Source organism: Hesperophylax consimilis, chromosome 16 (assembly GCF_061612785.1).
Source record: "Hesperophylax consimilis isolate HC1 chromosome 16, BYU_Hcon_1.0, whole genome shotgun sequence".
NCBI classification, from domain to species: domain Eukaryota; kingdom Metazoa; phylum Arthropoda; class Insecta; order Trichoptera; family Limnephilidae; genus Hesperophylax; species Hesperophylax consimilis.
This window is the reverse complement of record NC_142851.1, coordinates 15,575,556-15,599,080: the sequence shown is the minus strand read 5'-3', so window position 1 is coordinate 15,599,080 and position 23,525 is coordinate 15,575,556. Positions and strand designations below refer to the sequence as shown.

The window sequence follows — 23,525 nt, the reverse complement described above, 5'->3', positions numbered from 1 at the left end:
TTGGTCAGTATTAGACGAAATTTTCAATAATAACTTTGTTTACGATAATAAATAAAAGGCCATGTGAAAATATTATACAGATTAGAGATAAATAATAATGGGATAGAAAACATAATTCATAATAACTGACCACAAAAAATCGATTTTCCTATTAACCAATAAATAAATATTGTTATAAATCGCCAACATAACTCGAATATTGGTTGACTAGAACTATGCGTCATACAAAAACACCATGTTTACAAAACAGACTGAATTAAAAAAATATATTCAACCTAATAACTAGTATCTTACTATTTTTTTTTACATTACCCATTTTAATGACATCATTGTAAAAAAGACACCCAACCCTACATTTTAAATTTATTTATTTTTATTATTGTGCTTTGAATGCCGAAACTGCTGTCACAATAATAAAATAAAAGCTTTGAGAACTGAATGAATAACACTGTTAAATTTGATTTACTAAATAATAATGTGATAATCAGCAAATGGTTCAATTAAATATAATTTACTGCTTTCCCAGTAATAGGAAATAATAAAAATTGCATAAAATTTTGTAATTTTGTCGATTTATAATTTATACGTGTCATTTGTAAGTGCATATTATGATATTATGAAAATTTAAAAAAAAATTAAAGGAAAAAATCAAATTCAGGGCTTACGACTTTTTGATCATGATATTACTTTATTTTATTGATCTTCTTTTTGTATTTACGTAAATATGAAATTGTTACGAAACTAGAAAGCTACCTACGACAAAATGTGTCTATTATATTGTTTGTGGAAATTCCTAATTATCTATTAATCTAGTACCTACCTGTTAGATAGTTATGTGTTTCCACCAGTGCCGTGGAATGCCATATATTAGAAATATTATTGTTTTATTGTATATTCATGAAATAAAGTAATTGCCACGTAATAAATAAGACGAAAAAAGTAATGCTTAGAATATTTTTTATTTACACAAGTATAAAGAGAATGGACGGAGAAAGGTGTGACAGGATTATATAGGAGGCGGGTTTGGGTATCGGGGCTTAGCAGGGGTGGGTGGGTTGGGGAGACCCTTTGACCTCTCCAACTGGTTTCTTTTGACCCATCGCCTTCGTGAGGGAAAGATCATTCGTCCGTCACTCTTGGATACACTCATCGCTATATTCCTACCCACCCCTCTTACCTTAGAACCCCCTTTCCTTAATTTCCTTAAAAATACCATATAGCATATGCAAAGAAGGACGGGTCGGACAGGGAGAGATGTCTCCATCAAGAGAATAAAATATTCAGGTCACACGAAGAGTCGCATAAATTACACACAGCGTGTTTCATTTTAGACTTTGGTTAAAAAAAAACAATCAATGATTATTTCACAAATCCAGTTCGAAGTCGTAGCGTGTTAAAGTCAGTTATATTAAACGAATTTTAGCGTGTCAAATAATCTTTAATTTCCTTGTTATTAAAATACAGTAAAATGTGACAATCTTCATGAGTGAATTCAAATGGGCATTTATATACAATGACAAGGTAATAATAATAATAAACAATTTTCTAATACGGTGAACATATATAATTATTTAAATCTGCTGTCCCTTTTCCGCTAGTCACCAAATCAAAAAGAATCAATATTTTTTACATCATTAGGTATCTATGTTCATGGAAAACATTATATCTATATTGATGATGTATGCATTATCATTAGCCACTATCTATCTTGTTTTAATATTAGTAGTACATGAAGTATTATGAATGAAGGAGATAAAAAGTAAAATAAACAAATGTAGTACAAATAACGAAGCGAAATTAAAATAATGAAAATTGGGATTATTTCACTCGCGATATCATGCACACGATCTAACTGGAACCCATATTAATAGGATACGTAGTAAACGTTCAAACGGTATTCTTTTACAACTAGCAGATACTTTTGCTGCTAGGCCCCGCAGGCGGCTTTTTGATAGGCTTCACTCAATTAGTCAAGTTCCGATAGAAGGGTTTTGCCCCTTTGCAGCAATTATTAAAAATGTGTGCAGTAATAAATGTACTTGTAAAATTGTATTTTTTATTTTTTTACTACATTATTCGATGTTTGTAAATTTTTATTAACTTTTAAAATGTTTTTGATCTAGGAAAAGATTATTTTTCTGAAAAAAATTCTTCCAGGAAAATTGGTTGGAAACATGTCTTGAATTTTTTGGTCTACTACATTTTTGATATTATGTAAATTTTTGAAATATCCACACAAACTTCAAGCTCGGATAATGAGTGGGGAAATTTTAGGAAAACATTTATCATTTCGATGTTATGTGAAGTTTGGGAATTTTTCATCTTCGGTGTCCGAACAGCTCGGGAAGTTTTGAAGCAAAAAATTGACCACCACCTCGAGATGGTTCGTGCCTGGGGTAAGGCCAACTTGGTCAGTTTCAACGTCTCAAAAACCCAAGCGTGTCTGATTTCGGCAAAGAGGGAGATCAATGACTGTCTGGTGCAATTTGATGGGAGCACTCTCCCCAATAAAGACTCCATTGAAATGCTTGGAGTTACTATATCAGACCGGCTCAAGTATCGGGGATCCATAGAAGCCCAAGTAAATCAGGCCTCCAAAAAGTTGCGCGTCTTGTACAGGGCTAGGAGATTCTTCAACAGTGACCAGCTGCTGACCCTGTACAAGTCTCAAGTCCGCCCAACTATTGAATTTGGGAGCCACCTTTGGGCTGGTGCCCCAAAATACTTAATAAACCTGCTTGAATCTGTGCAAAGGAGAGCGATCCGTCTGATTGACAATCCGTTGTTAACAGACCGATTGCCTTCTCTAATGCATAGACGCAATGTAGGCATGCTGTGTCTGTTCTACAGGTATTTCAATGGAGCCTGCTCCAAGGAGCTAGCAGCATTGATTCCTGATGCACCAGTGCACGTGCGCGAAACTCGACAGACACGAACTGAACACCCGTTCACGGTTGACGTTGGCTTCATGAGAACGGGCCGTTTTTACCACTCGTTTTTGTGTAAGTCGGCTCGTATGTGGAACGAGCTACCGGCATTTGTTTTTCCTCCCTCCTATAATCCGAGCCTCTTCAAGGCCCGCATTAACAAATCCCTTCCTACAGCCCCTACCTTATTCCGCCTCATATTATCAGAGAATTGGTCAGAAAACGGGTCTGAAAATGCTTCGGGAAATTTTTATAAAAAACATCAATTTTTGATATTATGTTAAATTTGATAATCCTCTGATAAAAATTCTTCGGGAAAAATTGAATAAAAATCTGTTTTTTTTTTAATTGGAAATTTGTCGGAAAATGGGTCGATTTTTTAATTAAATATAGATTTTTCATAGTTTAGAAATTATCAATGGTGCCAAAAAAAATCTTCCTGGAAAATTGAAAATGTTTGTAAATTTTCATTTTCTCATTTTCGCGTATTCTTTTTGAAAACTTCAATGGTTTTTTTAGAAAATAACAGGGCGCCACTTCAGTTTACAATAATCTGAAACTGTACAGGCATTACACATTCCCACATACATTTGTTAATGTAGATATTTGAATGGCTATCCTTTTTATAAGCGATGTTACATTTTTTGTGCGAATATATCTTGTCCTGTATTTTTATAATGTCATTAGGTAGATTTTGTATTTTTTCAAGATTACTAACGTTCGATAGATAAATTTCTGATCTTGACGCGAATACTTTCAGTCGCAAATCTTACAATCAAAATTTCCTCGATTTAATCACAAGTCTGCGCTAGTAAATATATAAAAGTGATTACTTTGTCATACCAAATAAATAACAACGTAATCACGAGGCGACACTGCTTTACCACAGAATTGACAGTTAGCAATGCCTTAAATTGTGTAATTTGTGTTGACCACCGTCATTAGTCGCGCATTACCCGCCGAGTGAACAGTAAGCAGTGCAGTCAGCTGTGACCAGGAGCCTTTCTCAATTCACGACACTTATTCACACTACTGTATAAACCAATCAATAAATTGATACTCGAAACCTAAAAAATCGTCATATACGTGCATAAAATTAAAGAAAATAATTGAAACAATAATCTGGAGTGAAATTATAAGTGTTAATTAATATTAATTGAAAAACAATAGTGACTATTGGATAACGCAGAGTTTGGTGAGAAAAATAATAACTTTATTATTTAACGATGTGATTAGTTAGTAATATTTTGATTCAATTTGTTTTTAATAGCAATATTACAATGCAGCATACAATTAGCACTTTTATTCTCGGAGCTATTAAAAGTTGTAAAAAAAATTTCCTCAGTGCTTCAAAAGTAACCGGAGTGAGCGAAAAATTGCTCCGGCTCATCAAACTATTCAGTCCTATTTTGAAATTCATCTATTTGAATTAAAATTTTGTTTTTGTGAATTTTTTAGGCACCCTTAAAAATATCTTAAACATCGAGTCAGTAATCACCGCATACTATGAATACGTAAAATCAATGATAAAATACGGAATAGTTTTTTGGGGAAACTCAGTAAACGCCAAAGATGTTTTTATCATCCAAAAGAGGTGCCTACGAAAAATTACAAACTCTGATCACCGGGATGTAGACATTAGATCAATTTTTAAAAATCTCAAACTTATATATAATGGAGTTATGTCTGTTAGTTCGACCATCTCCAGAAAAGTTCCCACAAAAGAACTCAACACATAAACACGCTACAAGGTTCACAGAAAACTTATTAATCCCAAAAGCAAACAAAACTATACTTCAAAAAGGACCACACTACTTGGCCATTAAAGTATATAACAACCTTCCACGTAGCATCAAACAAATAACCGACATACTTAAATTTAAATCATCACTAAAAACATTTCTTTTAAACAAATGTCACTACACCTTACATAAATTAAATACCTTTGTTTTTTTTATTTATTACTTACGTACATTTGTTAAACATGTAATTGTTGGGTTACGTAATATATTTTGTATTTGTTGGGTTAGCTGGAAGAAATAGGATGTAACCTATAAGCTATACCCTTTGTACTCTGTATTTTTGTGCACTAAATATTTTTTTGAATTTTGAATTAAAATCTTGGGTAACAATGCATACTATCAACTTTTGGTGGCAATCACGCATACACAAGCGGACATTAACGCATTTCTCTGAAATTGGATGATATTACAATAGTTGATATACTAAATAAATGTCGGTCCTATACTCAATCAAGTAAAACCACTTAAAAAAAATACATTGAAGTATTTTGGTAAAAAATGTAGAGCGGGGGAATTTCATATAATAAACGTTTCAGCTTTACAAAATGTATAGATATTATCTTCATAAATAACGTACATATATATATTTAGGAACTTAAAAACAAGTGGCTTAACTCAAAATGAATGGTTAATTTAAAAAATATTCTGCTTGACACATAACGAATACACGTTTAGTTTGTAAAAGATAGATTTCAAGATAGAAAAAAAACTATGGGAATCATTTTAAAAAATCAGGTAAGTATTTAATCAATGAACGAATCGGTTTTTTATGCCCAGCGATCATTACATTAGTAAAATACGTATCGTCTCCGACTTTTACATTCTACTGGGAATATTTGTATCAGATTTGTGTATTAAATACATAGGTATCTACATATTTTCAAAACTACACTTTAAAATGATATCAAATTAATTGAAATGTTTAGCATCTCTCAGTATCGCCCTGGTAAAATACCATCATTCAGGATCGAAAAAGTTACTTGTTATGTGTTTAGCCGTGTTCGGTGACCAGCTCTGAATATCCAAGTACTTACCCACTTTCTACTTACCTATCTAATTCTCCTCCCCACTCTCTTTAGGTTAACAAAATCCTCAAACTCCCGCTGGCTCCGGGTAGTTGGGACTCTCGTGCGATATTCACTTTAAAAGAGTGTCCGGTTTCTGTTATACGCTATCGAACGAACAAATATGACATCCATTTGCAATTTAACAAATAAATAACACATTACTGATTTGCTGATAATACTTGAAGGCTAAAATCGTGACAGTGGGTAACTACCTACATTGAAATTTGCTTTAAAAATGATTTCCACGTTTTAACAAAATTACAAAATATACACCTGGTAGTTAACACAATTAGATGTACCTTTTATATGCCGTAGCGGCTTGTGAAGTTTATATATTTGGTTAAAATGATTATATAAATAACAATTTATTTATTAAAAAAAATCTTAATTTAAAACCCGCTAAACTAACAGAGCAGTTTGTCAGAAGGTTTATTTTACAATAATAACTATAAAACTAAAGCATAAAAAATATAACGAGAAATAATGATATAGAAAATAGAGAGAGAAGAATAATATTTTAAGAAGAAATAGAATATATTGATAAAAAGATATAACCAAGCAACATGCTTGTAGGCTTATATATACTCATAAGCATATAACATTCTCAATCGTACTCATAGGCATTAACATGACATGTTCCGAGGACTAACCACGCCATTGCAAATTCGCTAGGTGGCTTGCATACGTATGTACTAAGAATTGCGACTTCTGCATAAAATACTGGTGACTTTTAAAAGTAAAATTTTGGTTTGACTGAGGATTGCACCTTACCTTCATCCCCAGGGACTGACTAAAATGAGTGAACCACGCTATCACTTATGCCAAATCCTAATTGGATAGTACCGAGATCTATTTCGTTTATTGACTGCTGTAATTTTTATAATGTCATCCAATATCAGATACATGCGTGTGTGTGCGCGTTTGTACGCGTGAGTGCCACCAAAATACAGACAAATTGCAATGTCGTCGACAACGAGTGTATCTGCTGAGTTTCAACTCAATCGGATGTCGAGAAGTGGGTTAATTTCCACTTCCAAGATTCCGTTTCATTCATTCATTTAATTCTTCATTCATTAAACTAAACAAAATCGAAATTCAAATACATGTATTAAAAAACGCCACAAACTGTGGTTGCAATGTTCAAAAACGCAATAAAATTACCACTGATCTCACTGCCCATTCATACAATCATTAATATATGTAAACATATCATACATGAAAATTAATGATTTAGTGACAGGAAACTACATCCCATAATAATCCCCATACATAATGCAATTATAACTTATTAAAGTTATCACAGCAGTAATATAATTATTTCATCGCAGTGATGTGGTAAGAGCACGTGAATTTATTATTTTTATATATTGACGAGTACAAAATAAGTGAACCTATTTTTGCAGCTTATTACACCAATGACTAAACAGGTGAAAAACTAATTATAATTTTTGCAAAAAACCCATTTACATGCTCTGTTATTCAAGTGCTTTGTGTGCACATGTGGTACTCTGAAGGTAATGCGTAGAAATTTAAATTTAATTCTTTTTAACCCTTTAGGACCTCGACAAAATAATATCATGCCATCGTATTTCAAAATAAAATACTATTTGTGAAAGCAGATGATTTACTCTTTCATATTTTAGTATTACAAAATAGCATTGAGCAATTGAAATTTTGAACGCCAACATAAATAAAAATTTTATACTAGTTTACCGATGTTTTTTAACTAAACAACATATTTAATTATAAAAAGATATTATAAAACTTATTGTAACTTTTAGAAAATTTTTCAAATCTTTGACAAATATTTTTCACGTGCTCTATGTTGTTTCATAAAATTATTAAAAAACTTTAGGGAATATCTATTGTAAAGTTTTAAATAAAAATACAAAGCATATTTCTTCTTTTTCACATTGTTTAAATCATATTTCTAAAATATGATATAGCTTAACTTTGCTGAGCCCATGACAGGCTGGGAGAAATATCTTCCCAAAAGATTCTAGTGGTTAAAGTGATAATGATTCACTTTGACCTTCATTTTGGAAACCATATGCTAGTAAAATCTAAGGACGTTATATGTCAATGTATAAATTAAGACACGACGTATAATACATCAATGACGACGCAAGAATATATTTGTAAATTCGTAGTAAATTTGGTTTGTCGAAGTTAATATTTATTTCGTAGTCAATTTTCGTAAGTGTGATAAATGATTATTTTTTATTTTCTTCAAAGGCGTGAAACTCGAATAATTTTCTGGAAACCAATGATTCTCACGGACTTTACTATTCAGAATTAATTGATACAAATACCGAACTGATAATGCATTGAATCGTGATATATACCGTTTTGAAAGAAAACCGACGTCGCCAATTCACATGAGACGTTTACACAATCAGGTAGTCAGTGAAATTTATTTTTATTAAAAGCAATAATTATTAGCCTGAAACACAAATATAAATTGAAAAATATTCCGGGAAAAAATAATCAGAAGGTGCGGGTTCAGATTTTAAATTTATGTTTCAGGTGATTTATTATTGCTTATAAATATTTGTTATCCACTGTGCTTTGCATAAAACCTTGTCTTATAAACATATGTTTGCCTTTAATAAATTTATTTGTACCTATTTAATTATATTTCTGGGATTTCACAGATTGTTTATTCGTTAGTAGGAAGAATCCAATTGTAAAATAGATGAACAATATCAATCCATTTTAATATGCATAATGACGCACTTCTAAGTATACATTAATTTAATGCAGGTTGTAACTTTATCTAAAAACCTTTGAATGATTTCATAATGAATGCATACGCATATTCGATATTTACTAAAGTATTTACATACTGGTACAAATAATATAACAATTTGCATATTGTTTTGATTGAACTCAGATTATATGTATAGAAAATTGCGCATAATGAGCTATTATTTGATTCCAGCATCCCGGCCATGTTTTACAATATTATACTTGTACAAAAACATTACCGTGATATTGTATTTCATTTCAGTAATTGCAATGTAATTCTATCTTTGGCATACGGGGCGTTTTAAAGTGGGTACCTACTCGTAAGATAAAAAATAACGTGCATTTTATATGTAACCAATTACATAACAATCCTAAAATGTGGCAAGTAGCAAACACTCTTATGTTTGCCGTGAAATCTTAATTACTTTTTTTTCATGTATGACAAAGATAGATATTTATAGAATATGTGTGTTAGAACGAAATAGACATAGGACAGGACAGCGTTTACGTACTTGGTATGACAAGATACGCTTACTCGCTTATGCTAAAACGCTGTACGCGAAGACTTCCTGAAGGTTGTTCTTCTTATACTTGTGTGTTGCTACGTTCGCTATCTCATTTTATTTCCATCGACTGGCAAGGGCTGATTTTTTTACCTATTAAAATGGTTACAAATCTATCGCGTAGGGCTGTACTTTACATGGGAAGGTAGGTAGTTATTTCTAAAAAAGTTTTTTTTTAAATAACCATCTAAAAGTAGGTGGGTACCGTATAGGTATTGTATATTATTAACATGTATATTATTTCATTAAATGCAGGGAAGAGAAAGAAAACAAACAAATAGTCGATTAAAAATAAAATAGGTACAATGTTAATTAAGGAAAACTAGAGAAATAATTATCCCTCTTTCATGCCATGCACTCGTGGCGTTCGTTAAAACACGATTACTACGTGACAATCAATCCATTAATAATTAATACTAGATGAATTATTGGTTTTGATATACAACAGTTTTTTCCCAGGTATTATTGTAGGCTATTGTACATTTGCATACGGGACAGTGATTTATTTTTATTATAGCGGATTTTTACAGAATAATCACAAGTGAAAACAATCCAATTTATAAACATAATGTACATAATATATATACGATACATAATAAATATAGACGATACATAATATATGTAGACAAACGAAATGAAATAAGGATAATAGATAACAGCAGTAGATAACGATAATTTATTAAATCTAAATAGAAACATTCAGAATCGGCGATTATTGTTCTCTTGTCTGAATATATTGTTTTAAATACATAATATGTTTTTCTCTCTAATTCATAAGTTTAGTCCAGTCAGTGGGGAGTTTTACCTTGCAAAAGGTTGGGTAGTAGCGATTTTGATATATGTTGTTAAGATTGGGACTCTAAGGAAAAAAAAAGTTTTCGACCTTGGGAGGGTCGAGCTCGACCCGCCATCTTGGATTGAAGGTGCCAAAATTTGTTTTTTTCATAATAATTGTGAAGTGGTCGTTTTTACAACCAAATTGTTGAAGGCAAACTTAAAAAAAACTAAATTACCTACATTTTTTGTAGAAGGTTTTTTTTTGTAAGTCTAATAGGTAACGAGTTACAGTGGCGGAAATGTGAATATTTTTCTAAAAAATGATGAAATTCCCAACTTTGTAATTTTTTCGGGTTATTCATTACATAATTATAATAATTTTGTTAACTCATTTCCACACCACCATGAGGTAGAGAACATGGTGCATTTTTTTATTGTGGTATCCCCAGTAGGTCTACTCCACAGATATACCAGCGATGGTAGATTTCGAAATTATGTTACATTACTTTGAATTATGTTACTATAAATTATGTTACTTAATAACAGTCTTCGTCATCAATGTCATCATCTAACTCATTGCTTGTGATACTGAGATTCTGGGCTTCCATTGACAAAATCTCTCCTTCGTCCTCGACATCGATGTTTCGAATTTCGGTATATTTGACCATTACAGCACCCACATACCATAGAACACTTCAATCCAGCTTTCCTGCAGCTACATGCAACGCCGCATCCTTTTTTACAATTGCATGAAATAAATTTTAATAAAGTCTCGGGTGCTGGTTTCTTTGTCATTCTTACTGGAACAAGCCCGTTGGTGTCACGTTTCCAGTCCCAGTTTTCTGGATTTTTTTGGATTCCATTCCATTTTTAGACTTGATGGTACGTTCTAAATGCATGGTACCGTGCAGCGTCGTTCGTTGGTGGCAAAGAGGCATGATTGAATTTGCTTTTTGTTGTCGACTTTGCGAAACGTTTGTAGCGGACTTCTTCCAAGGTTTCCTTATCCATGTCACCCCCGTACAAAGCAACAAGAAAGCGTGTTCCTGCAACTGCTATGTCTTCTGGTGTTGCATCATGTTGTTTGAAGATTCCTATCATGGCATTGAGTCTTGTGTCGTTTTGCACAAGCGAACAAAATTTTGTTTTTCCTTGGTTGAAGAAGGACGATGTTGTATCGCAGCCGCTAAAGGCATGAAGAAACAGAATATTCTCAGCCGCCTCTTTGTATTTCACACTATTCGCGGAATACAGTCTTTCAAAAGTTTTGCCTCTCCCGGGTTTGCGAAGATATATACTACTTTTGGGTGGTGCTAATGCTGTCAGCAGAACTAGGAGATCAACTTCTTTGCCAGTAATGAAAACAGCGTTATATGATGAACACTAGGAAATCGCAGTATTGACAATCAACTCATCAGCATCTTCTTCAGCCTGCTTAACTGTAAAATCATCCTGTGTAAATTGCTTTGCAAGCATCGAAATCAGACGGACTTTGTTATTTTCATTGGATAAAAATCGTTCTTGTGAAACTTGAACTGGCATTGTTTCATCGAAAAGAACATCTGCAGACATGTGCTTCTTCGATCGTAACCAGGACTCAATCAGTGTTGCCAAGTCAGCTGTAGACTAGGATCCCACTATAACAAATCAACGTCATCGAGCACACGAATGATGCTATATAAGTATATTGTAACGTAGAAATACGTTAAAATGATATTGTGTAATATGTTCGTACAAAATTTATCAAGAAAACTGGAGTTTTACAATTTTTTGTCAAAATTTTCTTCTTTCAACCGCTGTAACTCGTTACCTATTAGATTTACAAAAAAAAACTTCCCACAAAAAATGTAGGTAATTTAGTTGTCTTTAAGTTTGTCCTCACAAATTTGGTTGTAAAATCAACCATTTCATAATTATTTTGAAAAAACCAAATTTTGGCACCTTCAATCCAAGATGGCGGGTCGAGCTCGACCCCCCCAAGGTCGAAAACTTTTTTTTTTCTTTAGAGTCTCAATCTTAACTACATATGTGAAAATCGCTACTACCTAACCTTTTGCAAGGTGGAGCCCTTTTTTATCCCCCACTGACTGGACTAGTTAGTTAGTAGCATGTAATTTTTGACATTTTTAATAGATTTCGTATTATGACAGGTACAAAACTAAATAATACATGATAAGGATTGATAAGGGGAATGTTTATAACTGTTTATGATTGCAACCGCACGAGGAATAGCTGACTTGTTTTGATCATGAATATTCTAAAAAACCACAGATAACACATACCCACATAGATTTACAAATGAAATATGAATGAATGAATAAATAGACCTAGAGACATGAACCTGCATGCCAACATAGATTGTTGTAAGAAATATGAACGAATAATACAAAATAGACATAGTTACATGTAGCTACATACCGACATAGATTGTTATATGAAATATGAATGAATAATACAAAATAGACATAGTTACATGTAGCTACATACCGACATAGATTGTTATATGAAATATGAATGAATAATACAAAATAGACATAGTTACATGTAGCTACATACCGACATAGATTTTCATATGAAATATGAATGACTAATACAAAATAGACATAGTTACATGTACCTACATACCGACATAGATTGTCATATGAAATATGAATGAATAATACAAAATAGACATAGTTACATGTACCTACATACCGACATAGATTGTTATATGAAATATGAATGAATAATACAAAATAGACATAGTTACATGTACCTACATACCGACATAGATTGTCATATGAAATATGAATGAATAATACAAATATTTTAATATTTGAAATATGAATGAATTGATACAAAATAGACCTATGTCTATATAGACATGTATCTACATACCCACATAGATTGATATATGAAATATAAATGAATTAATACAAAATAGACTTAGTTACATGTACCTTAGCCTGGACCGCCACTGTATGGCGAAAAAAAAAATTACTTATTTCAATAAGCGCTACCGATAAAAAGTTGTCTAAGGTCTTTATTGTTAATAAAAAATTAAAAAATTCATTGAATGTTATCGTTTTTAGGTTCCATTTTGCGATCGAAAATAGATTAAAATACATTTTTTGTGAATTTTTCCCAAGTGATAAGGTAATGAAAGAGTTATAATTACAATTTTCACAATAATTTATTTAGTATTGAATGCTGTTTCAACATTAAGAATTGAACTCATAAATATTATAGATATCGTATAAAAATAAACGTAATCAATTATTCCGGTATGAAATCACGCTTAGTTTCAATTTTTGGCATATTTTTTCTTGAGATTATGGTGGTAGTAATAAGGCCTTCACTGTTCTTCTTGCCACACACTTTCGAAGATGCTTCAGTTACAACCTTCACACAGCGTTCTACCGATTGTGTGTGACAGGGGAATCTCTCAAATTTTATGAAAATGGAACTGATTTCTGAAGTTAGGTTAAGATCCTCCAGGTCTTGTTTTGTTACACCTTCTAAAATGGGAGGATATGTGATCGGCGTATCTTGCCAAGATATCATATCAATATAGCATTGTGTATTAAAATTCAATGTTGGTATTTTAAATGTTTGGAGCTCTGTCCGGGAAAACTCTCTGGCTTTCAACAAACGTCTTATCCCAAGTTCTTTGATGATAGGCGATTCATCGGTTATCATTGATTAGGCTAAATTTTCCGGATGAGCGTAGTAAGCATTTCGCTGTATTACGGGATAAATGATCACTTTTAATTCGTCCGGAAGATAGCCCGAATAGTTTATCATATTATAAATATGCCTCGCACCATCTTACCTCGACCCATGTAGTTTTATATCAAACCATATGGGAACATATACCCTCATGATAAATGTGGTTAATGTGACCAGATTTTCTGATGGTATTGCGCATCCAATATACAGTCGTAGGATACGACTCGGTGTAGTAAGCCATCGTGCATGTGACATCACTCCTGGGTTTCTTCTGGCAATATCAGGATGACAACGTTCGCTGGAAACTGTTTCGAAAATTTTTGATCGGTGTTTAAATCAGCATGCAGGACATCGGTCGAGTACTCCACATCAATATTTAAAAAAGATTAAACCGTAAATTATGACAATTATGAAGAGCCGAACCTACGGGGCCGGAAAAAGCACGAGGTCCAGTAGTTGTGCCATCCAACTTAATAATCAAATGGCGTAGAAGCAGCTCGTTGCAATGAAAAAGACAGATCAGCCACTGTACTGGACGATTTAAGTGTCTCTCCATCGTTCGAATCACACCACCAGTTGTTCCCGTATTAACATTTGTACCATCACAACCAATTGCTTTTAAATGGTCAAGTGAAATGTTTTGACAAGCAAAGTATTCTATAATTGCTTTGGTTATATTAACGGCAGTGCCTGACCTAGGGGTAATATGGGTCAAGAAATGAGATCCTGGTTCCACGATTAACGATACTTGTTCTTCAAGTACCGTGCTTTTATAGTATTTCTTTCCTTTTTTTATATTAACCAAAGTCTTGTCCTTTCGACCATCAAAAAATAATCCACTTACTTTATCCTAGTCTTTGATTTCATGAGTATAGATCTGGTACGCAGACGTGCGCGACGCAGTCTATTTTTATCTATTACTTTATTAGTATTATTCCGCGTTATTATGTTGCAATCATTTAAGACGGCAGAAACGATTGCTGCACCAGCTCGATCCGATATCCTGAACCTGTCGCAGATCTTGGAGAGAACTGTAAAAGATGGAGATTTGCTGGTCGTCGGAAAAGTAGTGGTATTAGTTTTATGTAGCCTACTTGATTTTGCGATCGCAGAAGATGATTTTGATGTTGAAGTGGAAGATAATGATACACTGTCTACAAATTATTTTTCTTCACAAACCTGGTATTTTATTTTAGTGAGATCTTTTCTCTTTCTCTTCATAGATTTTTCCATTTGTTTCGAAGTCGGTGTATCAACACTGCCGATGAACATCTTTCTCTCACCTCTTTGGTCTTCCAAAAACTGTTTTTCTTTAAGGGAAACTTTCCTTGCTTTTGAACAAGTACAATAATTGTCTTTACATTTACAAGAACAAATATCGAACAGTCGGGAGCTTATTTCCTTAAATTAAGATACTTTTTTTTTGAAACAGGAACTGCGTGCGGGAAATTTTTTGTGTCGTATAACTACAAAAATAATAGATTCTAGTTATATACAGTAAAGCTACATACTTTATTAAAGAAGATTTCATAAATGCACATGATTAAACTGATCCAGAATACTTTATAATGAGACTGAAAAAAACTAATTTTTAGCATATTTTCTCCAACTTTAAAGGCAAAGTGGAGCCTTAAGATATTTTTTGATATTTTTTAAAGTATATTATTTTGATGTTTTAGATACAAAGACAACTTTTTATAAGTAGCGTCAAATGGAATTCTGAAGAAAAAAAAATCGGCCCACACTAATATTGTACCTACATACCGACATAGATTATTATTTTTGGAAATATTAATGAATTAATACAAAATTGACATAGAGACATGTATCTACATACCCACATAGATTGATATATAAAACTTAAATGAATGAATACAAAATAGACATAGTTACATATACCATCACACCGACATAGATTGTTATTTGAAATATGAACGATTTAATACAAAATAGATATAGGGGCATGTATCTACATACCCACTTAGATTAATATATGAAATATAAATGAATTAATACTAAATAGACATAGTTACATGTACCTACATACCGGCATGGATTTTTATTTGAAATATGAATGATTTCATACAAAATAGACATAGTTACATGTACCTACATACCTACGTAGATTGATGTATTTATTTATTTAGAAATTCACAGTACATTTTACTACAAGTTAAATGTTACTAAATATTAAATTAAACATGGTTAATGTTCCTATAACGTATGTCTTTTAAAGACTTGGTAATTTAGTCTGGAATTAAAATTATTGTTTAAATCCTTACTAATGATGGACGTATCTCTAAATAATAAATAACAAAGCCGCTATCCGCGTCTCTCTGTTTGTGTGCTTAGTTCTTCTAAACTATGCAACGGAGTTTGATAGAGTTTTTAGTATCATTTAATAAACATAGACTGACTGATACAGACCAAATATTCAACAGCTGTGATGTACTAGATATACGCTAATTATACGTTAAAATACTACCAAACTGCATTTTTGACAAAAAAATAAATTTCAACATACACAAAATAAAACTAACAGACCAGTTAGACAAGCGTACAAATAAAACATAAAAACTCCGACAGTAAATTCAAGCTTTGGACAAAGACACTACCAATACCATGCTATAAAAGCATTCAACAGAGTAAAACATGAAATTAAAATTGAGTAAAATAAAAATAAATCAACACACAAAATTACAAAATGGATTAAAGAACAAAAAAGAAAATATTACCAAAATGTCATAGCATAAAATAAAAATAAAACCTACACGTAACACACAAAACCAATATAAACACAAATCACTAACAAACACACAAGATGATATTTTAAATGTATTATTTTCTCTTTAAATGTATTATGAAGATTATTTTTTCATATTATAAAATGAAGGCCTCAGCACGGGCAAGCCACCCAGTGAGGCCAACATTAGTGGAAAACTTTGAAATGTAAAAAATATTGTACCAAATAAAAAAAATAAAAAATACATGCATGTTTTATATTTGTAGAAAGTAGAGAAAAGTCAAATAACGCCGGATACACATTAGCTAGTGAGTAATAATAACATTAAATATTTTATTTTTACTGACATTCGACATGTAAATTTCATCTTTTGAAAGGCAATGATTCTAAGACAAATATTTTTTTAGTAATTACTTTCACCTTCACAAATCGTACAATTATAAAATCGCGTGAATATTCACTGGTCTGTGCGAGTTAATAATAATTTAAACAGAAGTTTGTCAGAATACAAAATAGGTATTTTAAAAACGTTCATAGGTGTCAAGTATGACTGTACAAATATTTGTTGGCAAGTGGTAGTCCACAAATACTCAAGAACAGGTAAACGCGCGAATTCTTGTGTTCCGGGAAAACCAAAGAGGCAAACCTGTTTTGCCTGGTTTGCATCGCATCATATGGATGTGGGACGGTCGAAATGGGTTGTAGGTGGAAACCTAGGTACCTTGAACCATCCGACAATATAGCTTTGGTCCGTGTGCGATATATAAATGACCTTCAAACACAAACAACCAAATTCTTGTTTAGTGTAATGCGTCCCAATTTTGAATCGAAGATCAAATTCGCTATAAGCAGCAAAAATAAGGGCCAGCTGTTTCATAGAAAAATTCATAAAATTTCAAAGTTAAATGTTCAAGTCTTTGAAAGCTCTATCCAAGTACTGTTATTATTTTTATTATGTTTCACAGAACTTGAATAATTTTTATTAATTTATCAATGCCTCTTAGTGTTGCCTCTCGTAAATTGTTCAGGAGTCCAATAATAACAGCCTTACTAAAAGACGTTTTGTAAATATTACGGGGCGCGTACACTGAAAAACTTGACGTATTACTAAGTCGTTTGTTTGTTAAAACTGAGGCTGGATTTATCACACCAGCGTTGAACGGGCGTGTAAAAATCTAATTAGTACGATGGTAAGTGTTTAGGTAGGTTTGTAACATAATAAACAGAGTATAAACGATATAAGCAGGTACAATACAAGTTATAATAAAGAGTTCTGTTGTACAAAAGAGTTCTATAAATGTATATAATAACAGCAAAATAAGTATGTACTTAAGGTACTACGAAAATATTATAACAGAACTTGAATATGATTAATTATTCAAGTTCTATGAAACAACTGGCCATAAAATAAATTGATTTTAAAATTAGATTTCCACTAAGGGGTATTACATTGAAATAATGCCAACATATTATAAATAGTTTTTGTTATTTGGTGTCAATTATCTGTGATAAGACTTTGAAAAGACAACTTAGTAAGTCATTTAATAGCACTTTTCTTAACAATAATATTTTTTACTAGAAATATTTAAAAAAATATAAACAGAAAAGGTAACATAATAGGTATTTAAAAAAATTATAACATAATTATGTCAGGACTCTCCATAGTCATTTGAGATCAATCGTCTTTGGTATTACAATGTAATTATAAAAAAAATATTCAAAATTAACCGAATAAGTTTTTAAGATGACTAAAAAAATGAGATCGTAAAAAAAATACACTATGGAGAGTCCTGTCAACCATAAGTGAACGTGACATTTGAGCACCGTTTCCTGCCACCGGAAAACGCTCTCTCTACTAAAAGTAACGCACACGAAAAACCCGCAAATCCGTCAGATCAAATATTGCTGAAATCCCGTGGGATTGCGGGATGTAGGATTGCGGGATTACAAACTCTAAACATACTATTATAATGTTTACGGACAGAGCAGAGTTTCATAACAATGAATTTATTGAGCAGGCGAAGGTCATAATTATTATGAAAGCGTTCAGCCTTGAGATTTGAAACTATGCCGTAATTTATATGCAAGGAAGGAACAGGCTCACCGGTGTAAATAATTCACATTTACGCATAACCAAAGCGTAAATCGTTACTACTACGATTCATGACTTTTTATGACATTAGAAATAGCATCGTAATGTTCATCAAATGTTGCATTTTTGCTGTCTTGGGGATGTCTTATTATTTTATACACTGAAGAGTTAAATCGATAGAAGTGTGTTGGGGTTTATGGGTAAATTCTCAATTTTTCCTTACTCCGGCTAAAATATATCAAGCATATTCAAATAACGAAATTCTTTCTTGGGCAAATAAAGTTTCGATGTCATAAATACACGCTAATTGCTGTATTGTGGATTTCTTATAAATATAGTCTTATATCTTGAATAAAATGTTTAAAATTTTCATTCTGTGGACTTTGGCGTTAAGAAATATACATTTTGTCAGCGTTTAACTTCTCGTAATAATTTAAACCTTGACTTACGGAGCTTTGAAATCAGTGTAATGGAATAACTTTTGAATATATTTACAGTATATACGTCAATGTAATATAATCATTGAAAAAGAAGACGACAAATACATCTAAATGAAACATCAAACAGAAGAAGACAAAACAAGTTTACGGTCACAATAGGGGATCGAACCCAGGATCTGTCTTACCGGGATAACACACAAACCTCTGACCTACCGAGACCTAAATGTCCTGGTAAGATAGAGGTCCTGGATTCCGAAACCAGAGATTTGGCACGTTTTGGGGATAACCGAAAATTTTTAACATTGAAGATGATTTAAGAAGGTCATTGATATAAAAAAAAAATAAAAAAAACGGAGTTCCTTACTGTCGTAAAAAGTTGAACGTTGATCAAAGCCTTTACGAACTTGAACTTTAAATTGCAACCGATGAGTGTGTTGCAAAAAAATTAAAAGAAACTTTTCTAATCTAGACAAGTGATTTAAATGCGTACTAGTAATATATTTTAGCAGACAACCATTTTTTATTGCACAATTAAACAATAAATATGCACATTTCTATATATATTTTGTTTTTACATTAATCCCACACGGGAGGCCCTGAGGATTTTTTTTCCTCCTATGTTATCTTTGGGGAGGTGTGTGGAGGGACTTTATCAGGAGATGATGTTCTGGTAAGAAAAAATGTACGAGGGGTGGGTAGGAATCGAGGGATCAGAGTGTTTAGGAGTGACGGACGTGTGAATCTATCACTTCCGCTGGGTCAAGAGAGACCAGTAGGAGATGTCAAAAGGTCTCCCCAAACTAGCCTCTCCCGATCAGGCACCCCACGCAGTCAGTGGGCAGGCCTATCCTGAACACACCTCACTCTATGAACTCGGGCACCCCTGCTAAGTCATCAAACGTAGCGAACCACTTGGGGTGACCAATGGCAGAGGTGTTGGTTATCCAATAAATTGTTCAAGGGGCGGCGGAACCCAAAACCACCTTCCAAACGATATGGCTTACTTTTGCCAAAAATATCTAAACAAATTATGCAAGTCAAGTTACATTCGGTTACAGCCCCTGATTTTTCGAGTGCAACTACTATTAAATCAATAAAAAATAATAATATATCGTTGAAACTGACAATGCAGTTCGATGACCCGTGTGCATTTCTTTGGAAAACCCCGTTTGCAAGTTTTTTTGCTTTTCCAAGGATGAAACAATGACCAAAAATGAACAATGATTTAGTCGGTAAAAGTCTTGTGTATGCATCATTTATGTCGTGTGCCGATCACAACATTAGATATCTCTCCACGTTTGTACCAACTAGTTATTGTGTAATCGTGATCTTTAACGTAAGATAATTATGCATTTATTTTCATCCGTGAATAGATTACGAGGTAATTATATAAAAAAATATAGACGAAATAAAACAACATATTACGTAGAAACCTACTTTAATATTTTATTTATTTGTGTGTACCCGGCTTTGGTCGGGGTGAATTATTAGGAGTTAGGTTTTGAGGTTGTGTATTCTAGGATAAACATCGACTTTTTTCTACTTTCTATGAATATAATATCCGTGTATTATATATTTAAACGTTCCGAGAGAAATTCTTTAAATGATCTAGTAAAACCCTATCAAAATCCATTGCGTAGTTTAGAAGAACTAAGAGCACACACGGTTTACTGTTTAGAGATTTTGTATTACAGATTTATGTAATCCTATTACAATATGCATGATATAATTTACATAACTTGTACAATATACATAAAATAATTTACATAACTTTTACAATATACATGAAATAATTATAAATAATATATGTTTTGTAGAGTACTTGCCTAAAATGATTCTTGAAACCTTCAAGGACAATGTTGAAAATATCAGACCAAAAGATATTATTTAGCAGCACCTATTGTCGCGCTATGACTACAAATCCCACAGTGGTAGATACTCTCAGATTCTAAAAATTGCTTAAATAGCTTTAGCTATGTTTGGTGACCAGATCTGAATAGCCAGGTACTTCAGAAAATTCCTCTTTTCGTTCGCTTTCTCTTCTCTACCCTCGAAGATAATAGGCGAAAATCCCGGAAAATTAACTCATACCATAAACTAAAAAATAAATTATTTCAAACCACCTTTAATTATTACCTTTCTATAGTACCCAATACGCTTAGGTTTTCTCAAAACCCACAAAAAGTTATTTTTAGTACTTATCCGAAACCGGTCGACCTATATCACTCAATAAAGTGATTTTAAACAAATATTTTTTTCATTTATATAATGTCAAGCCACAGTGTTTGTTTTCTTCGATAAAATTAAAAAAAAAAAACATAAAAATAATTTTACAATGAATTAACACCGTAAAATGCAGTTATTTTATATTATTAAAGGCTTTGTCTCATTTCGGTGCATTGTCAGTAAACTTATCTGAACAGTTAACTGTGGGCAATTTGCCAACATTTATTAGCTCGCATTGCGTAATCGAAATCCGATTATTATCGCGTTTCTCCGGCGCTCGGCTTCGGTTCGATACTCGTGTAATCAATTCACGCCACTTTACTTCTCAGGTGAAATGAGGAAAATAATCGTGAGGGGAATCCCTATGAGACAATGACACATAATGCAATCAAAGAGAGATTCTTGGAGTACACTTCGAACGGAATAAATAATCTTGGACGGAATACGAGATGCTTGATTTATCTTAAATTATTTTTAATTCAATTTTCAATTTTATGCCTTACAAAAAAGTTTTGTCAATATTAGCCTGGTTTGAAAGCTATCTTACTGGAAGACAATAAATTGTTAGAATAAAATCCTCCATGTCGGAAAAAAATAATGCAACAAGTGGAGTTCCACAGGGTTCACACCTTGGCCCAATCTTATTTATCTTGTTTATAAATTATCATTTTTCATGATGTATCGATCTTACTTTTTGCTGATGACCTCAAAGTTTATAGAACTATTCAAAATATTTACTATTGCAACATTATTCAAGACAATATCAACAAATTATTAATTTGGTGTAATGAAAATAGACTTTACTTAAATATCTCAAAATGAAAAATAGTTAGATTCACTCGAATAAAAAATCTAGTGATTTTTGTTTACAACATTGAAAACAATGTTCTTAAGACATTACCACAAACCAAAGACTTTGGCATTACTTTTCAATCAAATCTTTCATTTGTTAACCACATAACAGAAATCTCTAATAAGGGCTTAAAAATTTTGGGTTATATAACTAAGCTAACCAGAAATTTTAAAAATATAAAGTATATTAAATTGTTATATTTTGCCTTTGTAAGAAGTCAACTTAGTACAATTCTCCTGTCTGGAACACACATTATAATATACATGTACAAGCTTTTGAAAGAATATAAAACAAATTCTTACGTTTTATAAATTTTAAAATGGGTATTCCAGCAATTATGTTCAACAGCAGCACTTTGTTAAATTATATGAATATGCTCAAATTGTCAGACAAAAGAATTTTTACTGACTACATACAATTCTAAATGATTTAGTTGATAGTCCGGTATTGCTAGAATTGATAAGCTTCCGGATTCCACAAAGTCAGGATTTATTTCAGTGCAGCAATTTTGAGACTAACTACCATTTATATTCCTCTTTGCCCAGAATACTAATGGAGGAAAATAATTTTACCAAGTCTTACCAAGTCGTAATAATTATCGCTATGCAACAGTATACAATTGTTTTTGAATGCCTCAGTAAACACAAACAACTAAATAATTATGCTTTAGTTGCAAATAATGGTACCAAATCGCACACGTAGCAAAACAATCTCAACTCGTTGTTCAGTTAACTGCCACAAGAACAAACGACTGAAATTATTACATCACACGCACTTTATATACCTATTCTCCAACTCGACCTACATTCATTTTCAAAACCTTATCAATATAGTATAAACACGATATTACACATAGACATTAAAATTAATAAACGAGCCAATGAAAAAACGAAAGGGGGATAAACCAACTCGGGAGGCGGCGTGACCGTCCCACTTTCGGTGTTTGGTCGATAAATTAATCTGACAGTATACAGGCAACTCGCATTGTTATATCACCATTCGGTCCTCAAAAATAAAATCTGCTTACGAACTACTAGTAGTAACTATATGTACATTCACGCAAGAAAGTAAATTTTTCCCCGGATAAATAATCTATCCAGGGTGCCTTTCTTCATTACATCATTTACCTAAAAAAATTGTTAGCCCAACTAATGTTAGTGAATTTATTATTTATAAATCCGTACGACACACTAATATATTAACGTTTTAAGCCAGATAAACATCAACAACAATCAAAAAGCAATATAGGTATACAAATAGAAACAAAACTAAATATGAACTAAAATAACTTGATTTCTGAAGAAAACATACTGATATGAAATTATTCGTTTTCCTGTTAAAAACGGGACTGCAGGACTTTAACGAATGAATTGAAAGCGTTCCTAACAAAGTATCAACCAACGCGAATGTTTTATGAGGACGGCGGAAATCTTGTTGATACAAATACTGATATTGATATTGACATTCTGATATTGTCACATTCCGTCATGGTATTTATTAGGAAAAGAAGACGTGTTCTTGATATATTCTGAATGACTAATCTTTTTTGAAGAAATTGGCATGCTATCACTTTTTAACA

General features: G+C 32.3%; 1 protein-coding gene across 1 annotated transcript in view; it reads left to right on the top strand.

The window, feature by feature from the left end:
• The first annotated feature begins 3,856 nt into the window (after positions 1-3,856).
• The window catches only part of Ctr1B (Copper transporter 1B), a 38,571-nt gene continuing 18,902 nt past the window's right edge, over positions 3,857-23,525 (top strand). The window contains exon 1 of the mRNA XM_089640638.1: positions 3,857-4,122. The gene's annotated coding sequence lies outside the window, so the exon portion shown is untranslated. The remainder of the gene's footprint in view (positions 4,123-23,525) is intronic.